This window comes from Spinacia oleracea, chromosome 3 (assembly GCF_020520425.1).
Source record: "Spinacia oleracea cultivar Varoflay chromosome 3, BTI_SOV_V1, whole genome shotgun sequence".
NCBI lineage: Eukaryota > Viridiplantae > Streptophyta > Magnoliopsida > Caryophyllales > Amaranthaceae > Spinacia > Spinacia oleracea.
This window is the reverse complement of record NC_079489.1, coordinates 76,681,044-76,694,470: the sequence shown is the minus strand read 5'-3', so window position 1 is coordinate 76,694,470 and position 13,427 is coordinate 76,681,044.

Sequence of the window (13,427 nt, the reverse complement as noted above, 5' to 3'; positions counted from 1 at the left end):
TAGGCTTGTTATTACTCATAATGGGGAGTTTGTGGGAAAGGGTTTCTGTAATGGGGGTTTATTTACTCTTGATGTCAAACTTGAAATTATGAATAAGAATGCTAGTACTTCTTCTGTTTATATTGCTGAGTCTATTGATTTATGGCATGCAAGGTTGGGTCATCTTAACATTGCTTCAATTAAAAGGCTTAAACAACTTAACTTGATTCCCAGTTTTTCTAAAACTGATTTTGCAAAATGTGAAGTATGTGTTGAGGCCAAGTTTGCAAAGAAGCCATTTAAATCAATAGATAGACAAACTAAAGTACTAGAGCTTGTTCATAGTGACTTGGGGGATTTTAAAAATTATGAGAGCAGGGGTGGTAAAAGGTATTATATTACTTTTGTTGATGACTGCTCAAGATTCACCATGGTTTATCTTCTCAGGTCAAAAGATGAGGCTGAGGAAATGTTCCTCAAATACAAGGCCGAAGTGGAGAACCAACTTGATAGGAAGATCAAGAGACTTAGGAGTGATAGGGGTGGTGAATATGACCCTAACACTCTTAAGGCATTTTGTGAGCAGAATGGGATCATTCATGAGACAACGGCTCCCTACACACCCGAGCAGAACGGGATTGCTGAAAGGAAGAACAGAACATTGAAGAACATGATGAATTCTATGCTTATTAGTTCTGGGTTTTCTGATAACATGTGGGGGGAAGCTATATTATCTGCTTGTCATGTTTTAAACAGGGTACCTCACAAGAAGCTAGACAAGACTCCATACGAAATATGGAAGGGTCGTGCACCTAACCTAAGTTATTTGAAAGTGTGGGGGTGTCTAGCAAAGGTGGCTATACCCAGCTTCAAAAGGGACAAGATTGGTCCTAAAACGGTTGATTGTATTTTTATTGGTTATGCTTACCAAAGTGCTGCATATCGTTTTCTTGTTAAAGGTGCTAACAATTCTTATGCAGGTGGTAACATCATTGAGGCAAGAGATGCCGAGTTTTTTGAAACAGTATTTCCTTTGAAAATATCTTGTATCAATGATGTGCCTTCTTCTAGCACTTCTTCTAGTATGCCTGTTGTTGCTCCTCCCACCTCTGATGTGAATTCTGAATTGGAGCCAAGGAGGAGCAAGAGGGCAAGAAAGGAAACCAGTTATGGTGATGATTTTATTACTGCTTTCTTAACTGAACCTTACTTGATTGATGATGACTTTGTTTATGTCTTTATTTTGGAAGATGATCCTAGGACCTATGAAGAGGCTATGAAATCTGTTGATGCAGTGTTTTGGAAAGAGGCAATAGATAGTGAACTTCAGTCAATCCTAAGTAACAATACTTGGGAGTTGGTTGATCTGCCTAGGGGTTGCAAGCCCATTACTTGTAAATGGATCTTTAGGAAAAAATTGAAATCCACTGGATCCATTGACAAGTATAAGGCTAGAATTGTGGTAAGGGGATTCACCCAAAGGCATGGTGTTGATTATTTTGATACTTATTCTCCTGTCACTAAAATTGCTACTATTAGAACTTTGATTGCTCTTGCTTGCATTCATGATCTTGTTGTGCATCAAATGGATGTTAAAACTGCATTTTTAAATGGTGATTTGGATGAGGAAATTTACATGGTTCAACCGGAAGGGTTTGTTGTTCCTGGTCAAGAGAATAAGGTTTGTAAATTAGTCAAGTCCTTGTATGGGCTTAAGCAAGCTCCAAAGCAATGGCATGACAAATTTGACAAGACTATGACAGGTAATGGGTTCCATGTAAATGAAGGTGATTCTTGTGTTTACTCTAAGCATGATTCTGATGGTTGTGTGATTATTTGTCTTTATGTGGATGATATGTTAATTTTTGGGACTAATTTGGATCGAGTAAATGAGACAAAAAGTTTTCTAAGTTCTAAGTTTGAAATGAAAGATATGGGTGAGGCAGATGTGATTTTAGGAGTGAAAATCAAGAGAACTCCAAATGGCATTTGTCTTAGCCAAGCTCACTATGTTGAAAAGTTACTTAAAAAATTTAACTCTTTTGACGTCGATCCAGTTAGGACTCCCTATGATCCAAGCATCCACTTAAGGAAAAATAATGGTGATCCTGTTAGCCAATCTGAATATGCTAAGATTATTGGTAGTGTTATGTTTCTGATGAACTACACTAGACCTGACATTGCTTATTCTGTGAGTAGATTAAGCAGGTATACTCATAACCCAAGTCATGAACATTGGGATGCTTTGAAGAGATTGCTCAGGTACCTTAAGGGTACCATGGATTGGAGTTTGCACTACTCCAAGTTTCCAGGAGTTTTGGAAGGCTATTGTGATGCTAACTGGGTTTCTGGCAATGATGAAATTAACTCTACCAGTGGTTATGTTTTCACCCTAGGGGGTGGAGCTGTGTCTTGGAAATCTTGTAAACAATCTTGTACTGCTATGTCTACTATGGAATCTGAGTTTATTGCTCTTGAATTGGCAGGTCATGAGGCAGAATGGTTGAGAAATGTGCTTGCAGATATTCCGCTGTGGGGGAAGCCAGCTCCTTCAGTTGCACTTCATTGTGATTCGCAAGCGGCTATTGCTGTGGCAAACAACCATGCCTACAATGGGAAGAAAAGGCACATTCGTTTGAGGCACAAGGCCATCAAAGAATTGTTGTCAAGTGGGGTGATATCACTAGACTATGTAAAGTCTGAAATGAACATTGCGGATCCGTTAACGAAAGGCCTATGTAGAAAACTAGTTTTGGAAACATCGGAAGGGATGGGCCTGAAACCCGTTGAATGAATTGTAAAATAATGAACTCCTACTCACAGAGTTCAAAGGACGACATTATTGTTATAATTCGGAAGCACAAAATTTTATTTTTTGTCCATCCCCTAGATGTTATAATGTGCTTGCTACAATAGGAAAGAGGTTGAGCATACGGCTCTTAATGAACCCATACCATATGTTTGGTGGTGTGAATGTAGCTCACACTTGATGGGATTCACCTACGTAGGTGTGGAAGTGTGGCCGCTTCCTATGAGAATTGCGATGTGGGCTATTCTCTAGAGCACCTATGAGCATATCCAGGTCGGACGTATGGCCAGTATAAGGCGTCACTTTATTCGCGGAGTCAGAATGTCATACATATTCAGTTGCGTGCTTTAAGTGACGGGTTTCTATCTCCCTATCAAGTTCAATACGAAAGTCACTTGGTAGGAAAGAGATCATAGCTTAAATGTCACTAAGTGTTAATTCAAGTCGAAAGACATTGACACCTATTCAATTGTTTTGTTTGCCCAAAACCAATATCCTTCTCCTTTCTTTTCTTTCTTTTCCGCATATTCGAACCTGTGGGGGATTGTTGGAAATTCTCATTGGGAAACACAAAGGAAAAAAGGGTGAGTGAAAATTCAAGAGTCCCACATTGGAAAAACTCTTCATATTCCTCTTGTTTATTAATTGGGGAATGAGTGTAACTCTTGTTTAAGAAAGTGTGAGAATGGTATGGGTGGACACATCACACACACGCGCGCGCGCGCCGGGCCGGGCGCGGGCCGCGGGCCGTGGGCCGTGGGCCGTGGGCCTTGGGCCGTGGGCCGTGGGCCGTGGGCCGTGGGCCGTGGGCCGTGGGCCTTGGGCCTTGGGCCGTGGGCCGTGGGCCGTGGGCCGTGGGCCGTGGGCCTTGGGCCTTGGGCCTTGGGCCTTGGGCCTTGGGCCTTGGGCCTTGGGCCTTGGGCCTTGGGCCTTGGTACTTGGTACTTGGTACTTGGTACTTGGTACTTGGTACTTGGGAATGCGGTTCGCGGGCGTGGGGTGGGTTTTGTGGGTCAACCCTGTTCTTTTTGGTAACTGGACCGGTTTGCGCAAGTCACTGTTACGGGAATCTGTATTGATTACGTAACCGTTGGATTAAATGCCATTAATTACGTCCGATACTATGATCAATGTTTTTGACCGTTTTCTGGCTGTTGCATCATTCATTCCCTCAGCCGTTTTTGTCTGTTGCAATGCTTTCCTTCTAATTATTTAAATCAGAGTTTCAGTTCCCTTCTCACAGAAAATCATACACACAAAATACGAAAACACATTCTTACTCTCACACAAAATTGCTCTCGGTTTTGGGCATACGTTCTGACTCCATCCGGCTTTGTGAGTGCACACAACGTCGGAGTTGCGCTAATCCTGGAGGGCGACCGCATTCTGTTCTACTGCACCGGGAGGTAGCGCGGAATCGTCTTTTAGGACAGTGGGTGTCCACGACGCAACAATTGTTCTTCGTTCAGTTCATCGAATCAGATAAGTTTGTTCTAATTTTCGCTTTAATCGCAAGATGCCTGTCCCCAATGGTCTCACTTGGTCTCTTAGGAAGATATGGCACAGTAGGGACATGGTGATGCAAGCTGGTAACTTTGATCAGTTTACTTATGCTGGCAAGTTCAAGATCAACAAAATGTATAAATACTTGCTTGATACTGGAGGGCATGTGGCCTGGAAGAGAATCATCTGTAATAGCCATGCTACTCCTAAAGCTACCTTCATTGTGTGGTTGGCATTGCATAAAAGACTTCCTACAAAAGATAGATTGAGAGGGTGGGGGATTAACATAGCTGGACTCTATGAACTATGTCAGGCTGCTGATGAGAGCCTTGAGCACTTATTTTTTTACTGTTCTTTCTCCAAGGAGGTTTGGGGTGGTGTTTTGCAGCATATGGAGGTTAATAGGTCAATAATGCAGTGGGATTTGGAGGTGCAGTAGTGTTCAGTCAAGAGCAGAAGCACCAAAGCAGCTGATACTAGGAGAAGCATTGCCTTTGCTGAAACTGTTTATGCTTTGTGGCTTCAGAGGAATGCCAAGATTTTCAAGAACAAAACTGATTCTGTTGATTGTATTATTAGGAGAATTCTTTTCATAGTGGCTTGTTGGCTGGAACTACTTCCCCTTCCTGTTGGCTGGAACTACTTGGTGTAATGGTGTTGGTGTTTTCACCACTTTGGTAATAATATCCCTTATTATTTGCCAAAAAAAAAAAAAAATTAATAATAGTAGAATATAACTATTTGATCGTATAGAGTAACAATTTGATTAAAAAGTATATCTATTTGATAAAAAAGTTGATCTTATACATAAGACCGTCTTATATAAGTTAGTATTTTTTTACACAAATTATTATTTATTTACAAGTGATGTATTGAACAATATATATTGTACACCAAAGTAAAAGTTAACTTAAAATTCTTAAAAGTTATCCTTATATATGTAAACTAATTTTTTATCCCGTGCGATGCACAGATTTTTTTAATTTAAAAATTCAGTTATATTGACTATATGTAATGTTGGGGATAATACAAAATATTGGAGCAATAAAATACAATTCATTTCATTTGGAGTATAATTGAAATTAGAATGTCATTTGACCAAAGTGAACTTTAAGGGAAAATAAAAGAGATTTAATTAAGGTGGAGAAGTGCCTGTCAAAAAAAAAGTTGAAGAAGTGGAAAAGATGAATATAAATTATTATTTTATAATAAAATAATATAAATTAAATTAATGAGTGAGACATGGCATCATAGTATCTAAAACATTCTGTTTTTAGGGTTTTGTTTGGTTTTCCAAAATAACAAAGCAAAGCTAAGCGACTAGTCTTCAGTTTCGGAAGTTATTTGATCGGGCCAGAGTTTCAAGTAAGGTGCGGTTTCATCCATTCCCTATTCGCCGCCGTCGTAGTTCGTCCGGTAAAGGTATTTTAGGGTTAGGGTTCGTGTTGTGAATTTGGAATCGTTGTTTGACTCTCATGTGTAGGTTGTGGGTACTACCCTGTGTTTGTTGGTTTCTTGGCTTGTTATCCCAATTCCAACTAATCGTCGTTGTCTTGTTTTGTGTCGGACCACCCCGATTCGGACGGTAAAGGTAATCACCGCCGTCTTGTAGTGTCGACCCACCGCGACCTTGATGGTAAAGGTAAATGTTAGTTTAAGGTTTTAGGTTTTGGCGTTGAATTTGCCATTTGAGTGTTGCTCGTACCTCTTATGCTTGCTCTGTGTTGTGCTTTGCTTTGTGTTAGGTTCTAGGTTTTACGGAGTAATGGTTAGTATGTTATGTTTCAGTAGGCTGTGTTGGGTGGTATTGTTTTGGCTTCTTTTTGATGTTGGTAGTCATCGTTCTACTATTGTTGATTGTGGGTTTAAGTTGTGGATTCTAGTTGTTTGGGTTTCAATTGATTGTTCCATGTGTTTAGGTTCTATCTGTAGGTGGTTTAAGGTAGTTCAATTGCTAGGGTTAATGGTTGGTTTTGGAGACTTAATATTGGTTGAAGTTTGTAGATACCTACTTTTGTCCCCATTCCCGAAAGGGAAGGTTCGGTGATGAAAACATAAATCTCCACTTGACAACGCATCTCCTATAAAATAACGAATCTCGATCACCCCTTTTCATTTCACCCGAAACCTGCTACTTATAGAAACCTGCTATTTATGGAAACCTGCTAAAATAGTAACTGCCGTAATGGGTAGTTGTTAAAAGTGGCAAGTCATAAAAGATAGAAACCTGTCAGAATTAGGTGTTGCATTCCGACATAAATCCTAAATGAGATGGAGATTACGAAAGAATCCTATTCCTAATATGATTCGAAAATAAGAGTCACGTATTAATTAAAATCCTAACGAGCCTAGAGTTCGTAACGGGCCCAGACGCATCCCGTCACAAGGTTAATACGCACTAAAAGACTCAATTAAATCTCAAACACTCCGGATTCTAGGAATCCGAAATGACTAAGAAAACAGCCCATACCCTATTTTCAACGCCTGGTTCTGGGCGCCGAAATCTTCGGCGCCCAGGCCTGAAATTACCTGGGAGGTATTCTTTCCCAATTCCTCGTGGATTAGAGCTCTACAAATCTATCTTTCCACGAACTCTTTTCTATAAATAGGGCCTTAAGTTCGACGTGAAAAGGACACAACACACAATTATTATTCTGAGTATTGACTCTAAACCCCTAAGCCTAAGCCTCACGCTGCAAAACTGATCACGCGTTCTGTCGCAATCGATCCATAAATCGAACAGAACGTATCCTGTCCCATAACTTGAGATTCGTTAAATAAAAGGAGAAATAGCAAAGTCAAAGTGGTTAGTTTTCTGAGAACCGTGACGCACCTCTCAAGGGTGCGTCGTAATGTGTCCCTTTTCTATGATTTAATTGCTTTCCTCGCCCTTTTATGAACTGTTAAACTAATTAAATCTGATTGTTCGATCACGCCTAATAAATATGATATTTTTGGGAAATTGGATTATCATGCTAGGTCCCTTAAAACAATCTAAATCAGATAACCGCGATCAATCTAGTATTATATGTTGCATATTATTAAAATCAACTCAGATTAGTTTAATAGTTAACGCATGTCCCTTCAATTATTTATGCTGAGCTAGTAAGGATATCCTGCCTCTGGAGTTATCGAAGAGCGAGTACTCCTCTCGGTAGTTACAGTCCCCCGAACCCTCAATCTCTACCTTGCGGGTGTACGTTGAGCGATCCCCACCACCAGGGATCATAAGGGAACCTACAACCGTCGTGGTCAAACATAATTGCACTCCCTTTATGTCACGATAACCGGATTTTGTCAGTTTTTCTCATTGTCGTTAAAAACTGAATGACGACTCCTATATTACTAGTCAATTGGGTGTAAACTCACAGGAAATCCAATTACACTTGATTTGACAAAAAGAAGCGTCACACCCACGAGGGACGAGGTCACGCATTAGCCTCGTGCTTTTTCGACCCCCTCACAGTGGCGACTCCGCTGGGGATAGTGAAGGAAATACTCGTGCTTGTAGGTAATCAAAATATCCGAAGGGTGAAACGATCTTACCCCGCGTTTATTTCCCCATCAAGTAGGGACGACCTGAAAATCAGCATATTAATGTGAACGGACAGAACCGCATAACGAATCTTGGCTCCCTTGGTGTTTCATCTCGGGAGTTAGGACTAAGGATACCCATCGCCAACCGGGGGGTGCATACGCTTCGAATGTTGTCCACTCGGCACTTTCGCTAGTAGTACACCCGTCCCAAACCCAATCGCTCGCCCACTAGGTCCCTCTCGCCTGCATGCCCCCTTGGCCTGCACTTGCGGGTTGGTCTTGTGGGACGAAATTCGTCTGTTGAAAGCACTACCCCGACCGGGGCATGTGGTGGATCTACGATAGAAGCGGTACCAAGCCAGGCGCAAATAACTACCCACAGAAGCCTATCATAAACTACATGACATATTATTATTGCCTCATGATGGAATGTTAGTTATGTGTAGCGAAATATATGATTGTGTGTGACAAACTATCCTAGAAAAACCAACGACCTTAAAAATTGCCCAAACATTCATAAACCAATTTGCCAAAGAGTTATACCGAAATACGTGTTCCGCAAACCCGAACGATCGCCACAAAAATAAGCGACGCTCGGGATGGCCTGTAACGAATCCCACAAACGCTGCACAACGCGTAAAGGACGTTATTAGGCAAGCACGCAAAATCAAAGTCGCATAAACAAAAGTAGACGCAAATAGAAAACGAGAACCAGCCAGGGACGCATTTTCAACGCCCCTGGTTGGGCGCCAGAATTTCTCACGCCCGACGTTGGGCGCTGAAGTTGCTGTTTGGCCTTCTGGTCAGGCGCAGCAGCCTCGGTGCCCGCGAAAAAGAAAACACGTAGCAAAAAAACCGTTCGTAAAAAATTTGCTGCGAGGGCGTAAGAAAAGCACTCGATTCCAAAACCGACTTATATAAAAAAAATAACTCTTTGTGTCGTTGTTAGGCCTCCTACGAAGACAATGCTCGGCATCAAAACCGAACATGCTAATAACTGTGAATGTCACATGGGTAAAGTATTCAAAAAATAATGTTCAAATAGAGTCTTCAAGGAAAAATAATGTTCAAATGAAAAATAAGTAAATCCGAGTCTAGACTAGGCTATGCCAAAGTACAATCTAAATCCTAAGTCTTAGTTGTCTTATCCATAGAATCGGTCCTAATGCTTGGTGTCGTTCTGCAAGTTAAAAGGTTAAACCATATTGAGTCTCCCTTCCTAACATTTAAATCAATGAGCACCCATATGTAATTGTCATTCCTTGCTAAGAATCCACGGCCTCCATCCTCTCTCTCACCAATAAAAAGAACATATTATATAATTCAAGTATTTGCAAGATGGAAACAGTCACATTCTGAAAATCATTCCCCCATAGTCGCACAACCCCCAAAGTGAACCTAAGGTATCAATACCATTGGCAAAAATTAATGGCCTCAAGGCTTATGATCACATTGGGTCACGACTATCATAGTCCTCTCGAGTCACTCGCTCCTTGAAATACTACTAAGTACGGACTAAAAGATTTTCCATGAATGCAACATGACGAACCATGAAAATACCCAAATCGGCATACCATAAGGCTACCATTGGGGTAAAGCAATACACACTAAGAGAGAAGCCGCACTAATGATTCTAGTCTTGTAAAAATGGAAATTCGATCTCCCCAATTAACTACCTTGCCAACATTAAGCAAAATGGCGCATGACAAATGAACACCCAAGGGTTAAAATCTAAAGTGTCAACCAACGAAAGGTATGGTCCAATTAGCCTAAGTCTGAAAGTTGCTTGGTCAAGTATTATAGGCTTACGCCACGTCATTATTTTGAGTCTAGGCCACCTCCTTGTATTCATACACGGGTTATAATCAGAAAAATTAATGAAAGTTCGAGTCTAAATCACAACTTCCAATTAAATCCCGAAAACTGGAATCTGAAAAGAAGCAAAAAAAATTATTTCGATGTAATTATTTCGTTAAATTTCAATAAGGTAAAAATAACATTTTGAATCCACGCTATTTGCACTTTTTAAGAAACGACTAAATACGCTTGCAAAGTAAGACAATTTAAAGGTCCACCCTAGGCCCTACTAAAGTTAAAGGTCCACTATAGGCCTACCAAACGAGGCTCACTCAGTCTCGCCTCGTGACCTCAAAAACCACAACCATCTACCTTTTAGCCCAAATAAAATTTTTGAAGGATTTATGTTGGGGAGAAATCCCATGCAAAAAGGAAAAAATAGAAAGAGAAAAGGGAGAGAGAAAAGAGCAAGCCATGAAATACTTAAGAAGAAAGAGAAAAGGGAGAGCGAAAAGAGCGAGCCATGAAATACTTAGCCCGTACCTCCCAAAGTGCGAAATTTACCCAAGTAAACGAAGGAAAAGAATTGAGTTAACCAATCCAAATCATAAAATTCTACGATGTCTACCCTTTCCAATCCTTATGTTCTTAGACGCTTTCGCTCTGGGGCCCCTGTTCATCTCATTTAACCCATCCATGTTCTCATTGCCATAACCCAAGAAACCATTACCTCGACTCTTGTTCTTGAACTTGTTGTCAACCGCAAACCACGCACGGCCATTGACACGTGCGTCATGCCCATCATTTCCAAAGACCAAACCTGCTCTTACACCACCATTAGCGTAATGACCATATAACTTGTTTGGATACATCCTGTTGATATACCCTTGAGCCGTCCCCATGCTACTCATTGGCCTTGGTTGAAGTAAACTCATGACACTAGCTTGAGGCTGCAAATTATGAGTCCTAGTAGATATAATCCTCATGCTTGACCAATACCTATACAAATTATCCTATCTCATTCAACCCATCTTTCAAACCGTCTTGAGTCACGAATAAAAAAAGTAGACAAATGAAAAGTACAAAAAAATAATAAATAATAAAAAAGCAAACTTTGCAAAGCGCCTTTAAAAGTTCATCTAAAAAGAAAAAAGAAGCATTTAGCGCACCAAAAAAGATGCGCCCAGGAATCATTTTCAGCGCCCAAGGCTGGGCGCCAAAATCTTTAACGCCCCAGCCTGGGCGCTGATTCTCTCTGCTTGCCAAATTTTGTCCAGAAGTGCTCGTCATTTTATCCGCACATACACGGAACAATAACGAACACTTGGAGGGGTACAACACATATTCAGATATACGTACCAAAAAAAACACATGAAGAGATTTTTATGCAAATACATGTACTTAAAAAAAATATAAAACAAATTTATGGATCGTTATTGGCTTACGGCAAGGCAGCAGATTAAAATAATAATAAACTTCACTTATTCTACCGTTTCAAATAATATGTTTCCACCTCAGAACATACTTGTTTAAAATCGGCATTCTAAGAAACCATTTTCTAGGCTAAGAACTACGCAAGACCTGATTCCAAATTAAATCTATTTAAGGCGGATACGTAGGCAATCCATGATTCGGTCCAACCAATTTGCAAAAATATTAAAGCCTATAGAAAAACAAGAATAAAAAATAGAAGTCCCTTATTGAAATTTAATTACTTGCAACCCAAGTCGAAAGAAAAATTTAAGTCAAAGGAAGAATCCAAGTCATCAAAATGCCAAAACGAGCACACATCGAAAAATAATTAGGGCACGTACCCTTGCCATAAGGAGCACTCACACTCCTAGGCACTTAGCCAAGACTCAAAAGATCGCTTTGCCTCAATTGAATGGGGGCTAGCGCAAGCGTCCATGACCTCTAAAGTACTCGACTTGACCCTCCCTAAGCGAACTAACTCACATAAAGACCTTCTTTCACCACTAGACATAAGTCGTTCGCTTAAAGACCTTCTTTCACCACTAGACACAGTCATAATCGCCAACAAGTAGTAAAGGCAGTAAAGCTTGCAATAAAGAGGATTATTCTACGGCATCGCCCCATCGTTCCTTCGAACTCAAGGCACCCGTTCATGGTAACTCAAATGCTTGCGAATCCCCTTTGAAAAAAAATCAGACATTGTCAATAGGACTTGGCACTTAACCAAGGCTCACTCTACTCAGACATATGACACGGGCATCCAAAATCGAAATCTAAAAGCATCATTAATGGGAAGACATAATATCAACTGGGGGCTAAAAAATTAAAATGAAAGAGCTAGGGAAAGAACTAAGTATATCTTGACCTTTTGTGCAGACATACACCAAGTAAATCTAAGTCAATTTGAAAACGGTTTATATTCCCGCAATTCTGGAAAAGATGGCCCTAAAAGCCTAAAAGCATATGCCAAACGGGCACAAGTAATATCTTGACACCTGCACCCTGGTTGCCAGCAAATCCTTAGACAGCATTCTAAAAATCGTAACAGTATTTTGATTCACTCATGTGATCCTGTACGAACCCTTCTATAAGTCAACTTGCTTAGGACACCTCGGATTGTACACAGTAGGACTCAGATTCTTAATAAGTTTCAAATAATTTTCAAAGACTTTTTCGAACATATAAAGTGTAGTTGGTTTAAGCTAAGTATGTGTTTATCTCGATGTTGCAAGTGAGTCAAAGATATTTCTAAATATGATTATGGGTAAAGAAAGGCACCTAGCTTTTGGCCAAGGCACACTTCAACATGTGACTACCTTGACCATGGCAATGTCGCACAATACGACATTTACAAGAAAAGTAGCAAATCACTACTCGAACATACCTCGCACTAAACGAGTCTGGTTCAAACTATTCATGATCCGTGTCACCATGAATGCATAAAAACGTATGCAAAGCATTATAGCACCAAGCCAATCCCGTAGCTACAATTGGGGGCTTGAGAAAAACACTCTAAAAATGCTCGAAATGACGATTTTATCGCAAATTCTCGACGCTAATGCTATACATACATCATAGGGGCACAATCCTAAGCTTTAATCGTGTAAAACGAACCTTAGAATGGCTACAACCCCTCCAAAATTCTAAGGACTACTTAGAATATATAAAGTCACCCCACTAACAAGGGTAACTGAAAATCGCGAGTCACCAAAACTCCGATCAAACTACTGCACATAACGCTTGCCCTACAAGCGCCCGTTACAAAGTCTACCTCGTTCCAAAGCAAAAGCGAAAGAAAAAAATCAAGGATAAGAACTGTCAAAATATACCCAGAAATCATTTTCAACGCCCAGAGCTGGGCGCCGATATCTTTAACGCCCCAGCCTGGGCGCTGAATCTTTCTGCTAGCCAAGTTTTGCCCAAATAAAAAAAAAGAGAAAGAAACACCTATGAAACCTCGCATCGAACGAAGTAATAAGCCGTGCAAACCCACGCAGAAGGTGCTACACTTGTTCGAACACCTGAACGAGGCATGATGAAGTACTCCAATGTAAAAATAATAATGATATCCCAACGCCTGGAGGAATGTTCTAAGACACGCTGTTAGGCCACACAAGATTACGTCGCACCATAAGTTCAACCTTCCCACGACACAAGTCTAAAAAAAAAGAGAATAAGGCATATCACACTAATGCGGGCACGACCAAGAACATGCGTAAAAGAGGCAAAGACTACTTATCGCCCAAATTCAAAATGCAAGCCACACGACTTCTACATTAAGGATTAAAGGTAGCAAAACATCACCTACCACGGAAGGGATAGCTCGCAC